The 8,255-nt window shown below is 41.4% G+C and overlaps 1 non-coding gene across 1 annotated transcript; it reads right to left on the bottom strand.

Annotated features, from left to right (window-relative positions):
* Nucleotides 1-773: 773 nt before the first annotated feature.
* On the bottom strand, nucleotides 774-846 carry trnam-cau. The gene has a single exon. It is a non-coding gene; the product is annotated as a tRNA-Met (tRNA).
* Nucleotides 847-8,255: the final 7,409 nt, after the last annotated feature.

The raw sequence follows: 8,255 nt of genomic DNA, 5'->3' as shown, positions 1-8,255 counted from the left end.
TTACCACTCACAGATATCATCTGTGCCGACAGCATCCTGAGAGCGTGTTGATGGAAACATTAATGTATCTCCTGTATCAATAACACACACACACATGTATAGACACGTTTGTGGCTTTCTGTCCGCTGAGGCGTTCAAGTCGCATGTCCATCTACAGGAGGGTGGTCAACCCGTCGAACACCATCTGCTGGTTGATGTCTACCATGACCTATACCTAAATATGACACAAGTATCTATATATACCATATTTGCACATCTGAGTGCCCTGGATGTTCCACTCCAAATTGTGTTTGAAGGCAATGGGGGGGGCATTTGCACAAGCTCGGCCAAATATTACAGGGTTGCCTGTTTCAATAAGACGTCTTATTTCCTCACAAATAAAGAATAAATCAACTGTCTGTGTCTGTTTTTTCCAATCGTTTTGTCATTTATTATTTTGTCAGCTGATGTTTGGTGGTTTTTCATCTTGGCAGCAAAAAAGAAAAAAAGCGACGTGCACAGTTGTGCATCAGTTTTCAATTTATTAACCACACAGACAATAATTTACTTCACTGAAACATTTTGCGCAGTGTTACAGGCATCCAGAAAGTATTCAACATTTTGTTATGTGGCGGACACACTGTCACTGACTATAACTTGGATTTCAATTACATCATTCAGTCATTCTCTGTATCTGTTTATTCTAATTAGGAGTCAGAGGGGAGCTGGAATCTATCCCAGCAGCCACTGGGCGAGAGGCAAGGTACACCCTAGGTAGTCTATCACAGAAAGCATGCCTCATGTGAGATTTGAACTCACAACCTTCAGATCATGAGACTAACGCACTCCCGACTGTGCAAACAAGGGCCCTCATTTCCATCAGTCATTAAGAAATACAAACAATATGGTCCTGTACAGTATATCTGTGTCAAGTCAGCAGTTCTCAAGAACTAAGTGACCGCGCTGGAAGGAGATAAGTGAGGAAAACCACCCAGATGGCTCTGAAGGCCTTACAGACCTCTGTGGATGTGGCTGGAGAAACCTGGAATTGTCCAACGTTTGCCTGTTGCATCATCATTCAACGCTTCATGTTGGAGTGGAGCACAGAAAGACTGTAAAACAGGAAAACAGAGCACATCTAGGCTCCATTTCCTGTGTGCCCTCTGACGAAGAGCAGCTGAACTTTACAGCTTCTTCTTAAGAAAATTCTGCACCACTTCATAATGAAACAGACAAAAACTGGGTTGTGTAGAATCAGGATTTTAGAAAGTTTTCACTCAGTCCATCTACTATTTTTGTCTGACAATCAAAGTGAGCTTGACTTTGAAAAGGCTGATGTACGGCAGGAGGGTCTGCTGCCGGCTCACTGGAGAGAACAACATTTACAGTGAGCTGAACCGCTGATATAAAAGTCTTCAGACTCCAACCAGTGACCATGTGCACGTGTGTGAGACGTGAGCGCTGAAGAAGGACTGCAGTAAATCTGTCTGAAAAGATGACAAATCTTATTAGTGCCCGTGGGCACATCAAAACCTCAGCTTTCAGATCGGTAACTCACATGCACACGCGTGCGTGAGTGAGTGCACCTGTGGCTTTCTGTGACTAAGAGCAACATTAGCATTCACGCTACACACAATGTTATCACAGCTGTCAGTGTGCACGTTCTGAGCACACCCGGGTGTGCACAGAGCTGCTGGGCAGAAACATGAGGACAAAGACAACTACAGCAAATGTCCAACCACACAGAACGTCATCTAGAAGCAGGCGCCACATCGCAGAGATGCAAAGCGCAGAAAATGTGTCATTTCTGCAAGATGCATCACTGCAAAAATAAATCCGTTTTCACAGGCGATCTGAAGCTTCAGCAAAATCCTCTGTGGTGCAAAAGAAGTCAGCTGGCTGCTCTCTTTATAGATCTGTCCTACATTCTGCAACCAGCATCATGAATGCAAACTTGTGTCCAACAACAGAAACATCTCCAGCACAAAATGTGCTCTAAGTAGACAGTTGGTATTTGTAGTCTTTGAAGCGGGCATGTCTTCTTTCTGGTTTTGAGGAATCACAAGCTGCTGAAGGTCTAAAAACCTTTTTGGTGTGATGTAGAGTGAAATGTAGTGTGAACTGGACTTTGGAGTAATAACTGAAACACAATTCCCCTTATGTGGGACCACCAGCAGGAATCACATCAAAGAACCAAGTTGTCTCAGTGAAAAAAGTTGGCATGAGTAAAAGAAAAAAAAATAGTGTCAAGTTGATTTAATATCAGAGTCAAACATGGCCAAACCTTTTCTTTAAACCTGTTCTTTAAATTTCTCAGACATTATAGACACGTGTTGAGATGGGACTCATCACCTCTGGATGGTCGTCCTCCCACACCGCCGGCTGTCTGCACACGCTGTGGCGTGTTGTTGCTCCGCAGTCAGCAGTATGCTCCGATTCCCATTCACATGAAATAATTGTCACTTCTGTGCTTTTCCTTTCCAGCGACAGATGGGTGACAAATTAGTGGGGAAAAAACCCCTGAATAAATGAGTTTAAAAAAGATAAGGAGTGCAGATGCTTCCGTACAGCTGTACAGCGTGATTAATGCTCAGCACTTCACAAATTATCACACTCTCCTTTGGCTGCAGACGTTAGACAGAAAGGTCACTGGGTACGGGGCTGGACTGGTCCAGACTGGCCCACCACGACAATCCACGTGCAGATACTCACACCCCATACAAACACACAAGACCTTAATAACACAGTTATACTGAACAACATCCCTTTGTATTCTGGAGCCTTGAATAAAATAAATTAGGAAAATTGTGAAAATAGCAGATCTACATGTTCAAACCACATCACATTGTAACATGAGTTGGAAACTTGTAGATCTGCTATTACGCGTTGCATCTTGTGGAGTGACCACAAATCACTGCACATTCGCTACTGTTCACTGGTTTTACCATATTTAAATTAATGTGCCGAGGTTTAGGGCAATACTTGTAAATGTACACTACATTCATTATCGATACTACAAAAAAGATCCACAAGGATAATTCATAACACCAGTTAGAAAGAACGCACTACTTCACTGATCATAAGATTAAAAAAAAACATTAAAATTCACTCACCTGCTTCACCTTCAAACAGCACTAATTATGTATAAAGCAGCAAATAATCTACTTCCCGGAAATATTCAAAAGAATTTTTAACAGTGATGGGGATTATAGTCTGGGGGGTATAAACTAAAACATCTACAGGTTCACACAACACTAAAAACGTTTTGTATATCAATATGTGGAGTGAAGCTGTGGAACGGGTTGGGGGTCCAAGTATGACCCAGGTCAAAGGGCACAACAAAAAATGGTTTTCACAGGGTCCAGGGGGGATGAAGGACTTTGATGGTCACCCAGTGTTTCATGTATCCATTTTTTACTTACATTTTTAAAATTTATTTATTCTTTTCTTTTTTGTCTGTAAATATGCACATATGTGAATATGTATAACCATGAGGTGTTAGTAGATATATTTACATACATCTAGTTGCAAATATGTTAAAAAGACAGGGTTTTTTTTTTAACATTAACTGATGATTAAATAAAGGACTTAGAAAGGATAAGTTTGAATAAGCATATTATTCTTCCTGCTCCCTTTCGGACATATTATGTTGACATTGTTCTTGTTGATTTGCCTTTTTTATTATTATTATAAAGAATAATGAATGAATAAGTAGCCACCCCCGCTATCATTTTGTGTTTTGTATATTTACTAGCCAAGTTCCTCGTTCTATGCGCGGGTAATAGAGATGAATGTTATCCATGTCATTGTATATTTCAGGTTCCTTTAGTTAAGGTGTAGTAAGTTGCGTTGCATTGTGAGTAAGTTGTCATCATTAATTTTCAGAGAGCAATTTGTAACATTCATGAGACTCAAGTGAATGATGATAAAAGGTGATAGCAGGTCACATCACGTCAACGCTCGTGGACACAGCAGGTACGTTTTAAATGAAAGAACGCACACTGTGCGTGCTGGCCCATTTGGATTGTAATTAAAATGTACCCTCGCCAGTCGGAAGTAAAGTGTGATGCTGCTATCTGACCTGAGTACCATGTGAACTGTGAAAATAAGGGCTCCAGTGAGCAGGTTGTGATCTAATATATAAGGCTGATCGTGTGTGTGTAGGTGTGTTTCCGCATGTGTGCTTCCAACCTAAGTGCCCCAGTGACCTCCCCCTTGGTGCCCACAGTCACCATACCAAGTTTGGTGTCGATTGCTTAATTACTGTGGCAGTTCACCCCAAAGGCACACCGTGCCAGACACACACATAAATACATACATACATAGACTGCCTTTTATATACAACCCCAATTCCAATGAAGTTAGGATGTTGTGTGAAATGTAAATAAAAACAGAATACAATGATTTGCAAATCCTCTTCAACGTATATTCAATTGAATACCCCACAAAGACAAGATATTTAATGTTCAAACTGATAAAGTTTATTGTTTTTCTGCAAATATTTGCTCATTTAGAAATGGATCCCTGCAACATGTTTCAAAAAAGCTGGGACAGTGGTATGTTTACCACTGTGTTACAATCACCTTTCCTTTTGAGGATGCTCCTTTTATACCCAATCATGACACTCACAATTAGTGTCCTCAGTTCCCAAATGCTTATTGAGTGTTGTTAGAAGGAAAGGAGGAAACAAGCTGTAAATCCAGAATAATTTTAAATTCATATTTTATGATGCGTCCCTTTGATGTACATACAATATGTGCCTTGGAAAAACAGCACCCCCACCCCCAGAAGACCTTAGTAAAGGTTTGCACTCCCCAAGTTTTCAATTTCAATTTATTTCATTTATATAGCACCAAATCACAACAAAGTTGCCTCAAGGCACTTCACACAAGGTGTAACCTTATCAACCCCCAGAGCAAGAACACAGGTGACAGTGGGAAGGAAAAACTCCCTCTGATGATTTGAGGAAGAAACCTCAAGCAGACCAGACTCAAGGGGGTGACCCTCTGCTTGGGCCATGCTACTGACACAATTGACAAAAACGAATGTACCAGAAATTTTGGGAGTCCATGCTGTTGCATAAGACGGGAGGCCTGCAGAAGAAGACACCCACTCCCATCTCTGGATGGAGCAGCACCTCAAACAGAGTGAAAAAAAAACAATCAGGCAGCAGAAAGACAACAAATACAGCATAATTTATCAGCATTTAGCAACAAGAAAAACAGAAGAATATTATTTCTTCTGTTTTAAAATTAAAATTGTTATAAATCAGAGGGCACTATTATGTGCCCTCTAATTTATATGCTGTTGTAGAAATGTTTGTAAATAAAATTCAAAATTATTCATTTTAAAGAACATTTTTTAATTTAAACATTTTAAACTCTAAAAAATTGATTTTCTTTGTTCATAAACCAATGAAAACATGTAAAAGCCTAAAGATGTGTGTGGATTTGTTCTTTTATGAATCTATTTATTTATTTTAAATCACATTGTGAATGACTGACCAGATGCGTTCAAATTTTCATCACATAATGTTTGCAGCGTCAGTGAGCATTTTGGTTTGTAAAGAAATGCTGACCAAGTAGCCCATTTGGCAGTTTATTTCTGCTCATTAATAGAAACACACACTTTGTCTCGTGTTGGTTTAAGGTGTGTGTTGAGAATATTACACATCAAGCTCAAAGCCTCCATCTGAACAGGATGCCAACAGGTGGGTGCGCTGTTGGCAGCGATTGAGGAAGCAGCTGCCCTCCGACTGTCACTTGAGAAATAGAACTGTGCACAAACCCTGGGTTTTGACGGAACTGGGTTTGGACGGAACCCAAAGGACATTATGCAGCTTTTGGAGCGTCTTCGTCCTGAACAGTGTTGTACAGTAGTGTTCAGAATAATAGTAGTGCTATGTGACAAAAAAGATTAATCTTGATAATTTTGAGTATATTTCTTATTGTTACATGGGAAACAAGGTACCAGTAGATTCAGTAGATTCTCACAAATCCAACAAGAACAAGCATTCATGATATGCACACTCTTAAGGCTATGAAATTGGGCTATTAGCAAAATAAAGTAGAAAAGGTGTTCACAATAATAGTAGCATCTGCTGTTGATGCGACAAACTCAAAACTATTATGTCCAAACTGCTTTTTTAGCAATCCTGTGAATCACTAAACTAGTATTTAGTTGTATAACCACAGTTTTTCATGATTTCTTCACATCTGCGAGGCATTAATTTTGTTGGATTGGAACCAAGATTTTGCTTGTTTACTAGTGTGCTTGAAGTCACTGTCTTGTTAAAACACCCATTTCAAGGGCATGTCCTCTTCAGCATAAGGCAACATGACCTCTTCAAGTATTTTGACATATCCAAACTGATCCATGATAACCTGGTATGCAATATATAGGCCCAACACCACAGTAGGAGAAACATGCCCATATCATGATGCTTGCACCACCATGCTTTACTGTCTTCACTGTGAACTGTGGCTTGAATTCAGAGTTTGGGGGTCGTCTCACAAACTGCGGCCCTTGGACCCAAAAAGAACAATTTTACTCTCATCAGTGTTGTGTGGGCCGCCAGAAGAGGCGGTACTGCTGGCCCACCACCAGAGGGCGCCCTGCCTGAAGTGCGGGCTTCAGGCACGAGAGGGCGCTGCCGCCACGGACACAACCGGGAGTGACAGCTGTCACACATCAACTCATGACAGCTGTCACCCAGCTTCATTTCATCACTCCATAAAAGCCGGATGTCATCTCCACCTCGCTGCCGAGATATCGTCTACCTGTGAAGGTAATTCTCTGCTAAACTGAAAACACTGACTAATAGTCTGAACTTCTTTGCAGCCGTTTTCCTGTAAGTGTTTCCTTATCTGTGGGATTGGCGTTTGGTGTGATCAGCGACGGCTTCGCTTCACACCCCAACCAGATAAGTGGTTAGACAGGAGCTGCACGTGTGTGTGACTAGAGGTGGAGGTGACTTTCCACCTTCTGACTGTTTTTGTTACTGGGTGTGCACACACCCACATCTCACTGTTTGTGCTCCTCGCCAGCAGTACCAGATCCGACAGTCGGGGACGGTGATCACCTGGGAATTCGGGACTTGGTGGCTCCAGTATTCTCCGGGTTCTGTGGCGGTGGAAATCGTGTGGTTCCGGCTCTTCTCAGGACAGACGTCTTCTATCCTCGAGCCTGCCCACACGTCACCTTGGTGTATTGACTGCTGTCAGATTCTGTGATTGTCTGTATCATCGTTGTGCACATTCACAACATTAAATTGTTACCTTTTGGCTCATCTATTGACCGTTCATTTGCGCCCCCTGTTGTGGGTCCGTGTCACTACACTTTCCCCAACAATCAGTCCACAAAATATTCCTCCATTTCTCTTTAGGCCAGTTGATGTGTTCTTTGGGAAATTGTAACCTCTTCTGCACATGTCTTTTATTTAACAGAGGGACTCTGCAGGGGATTCTTGCAAATAAATTAGCTTCACACAGGCGTCTTCTAACTGTCACTGCACTTACAGGTAACTGTAAGTGAAATTCTGATAAATACTCATTTTTTAAAAAGTTCATATGCATTTATTTCTGAACATATTTTAAATTTCATACTTTAAAATTCAGGTGTTTTTATGATTTTGACCGGGACTGTCATTGTTACTGAAATAAGTCCTTCCACCCGTGGTGTGTGTGCTGTACTAAATATTTTATGTCCTACCTGCTCAAATATGTACTCCTAATTGTTGCTGGTGTCAGAGGTGCAAGTTTTATATAAGCTGCTATTTTACTTGACATACGAGGTCTGTCAATAAAGTATAGGTCCTTTTTATTTTTTCAAAAACTATATGGATTTCATTCATATGTTTTTACGTCAGACATGCTTGAACCCTCGTGCGCATGCGTGAGTTTTTCCACGCCTGTCGGTGACGTCATTCGCCTGTGAGCACTCCTTGTGGGAGGAGTCGTCCAGCCCCTCGTCGGAATTCCTTTGTCTGAGAAGTTGCTGAGAGACTGGCGCTTTGTTTGATCAAAATTTTTTCTAAACCTGTGAGACACATCGAAGTGGACACGGTTCGAAAAATTAAGTTGGTTTTCAGTGAAAATTTTAACGGCTGATGAGAGATTTTGAGGTGATACTGTCGCTTTAAGGACTTCCCACGGTACGAGACATCGCGCAGCCCTCTCAGGCGCCGTCGTCAGCCTGTTTCAAGCTGAAAACCTCCACATTTCAGGCTCTATTGATCCAGGATGTCGTGAGAGAACAGAGAAGTTTCAGATGAAGTC

This window comes from Thalassophryne amazonica, chromosome 10 (assembly GCF_902500255.1).
Source record: "Thalassophryne amazonica chromosome 10, fThaAma1.1, whole genome shotgun sequence".
Classification (NCBI taxonomy): Eukaryota; Metazoa; Chordata; class Actinopteri; order Batrachoidiformes; family Batrachoididae; genus Thalassophryne; species Thalassophryne amazonica.
Note: the sequence above shows the minus strand (reverse complement) of the source record. Positions and strands in the feature narration are given on the sequence as shown.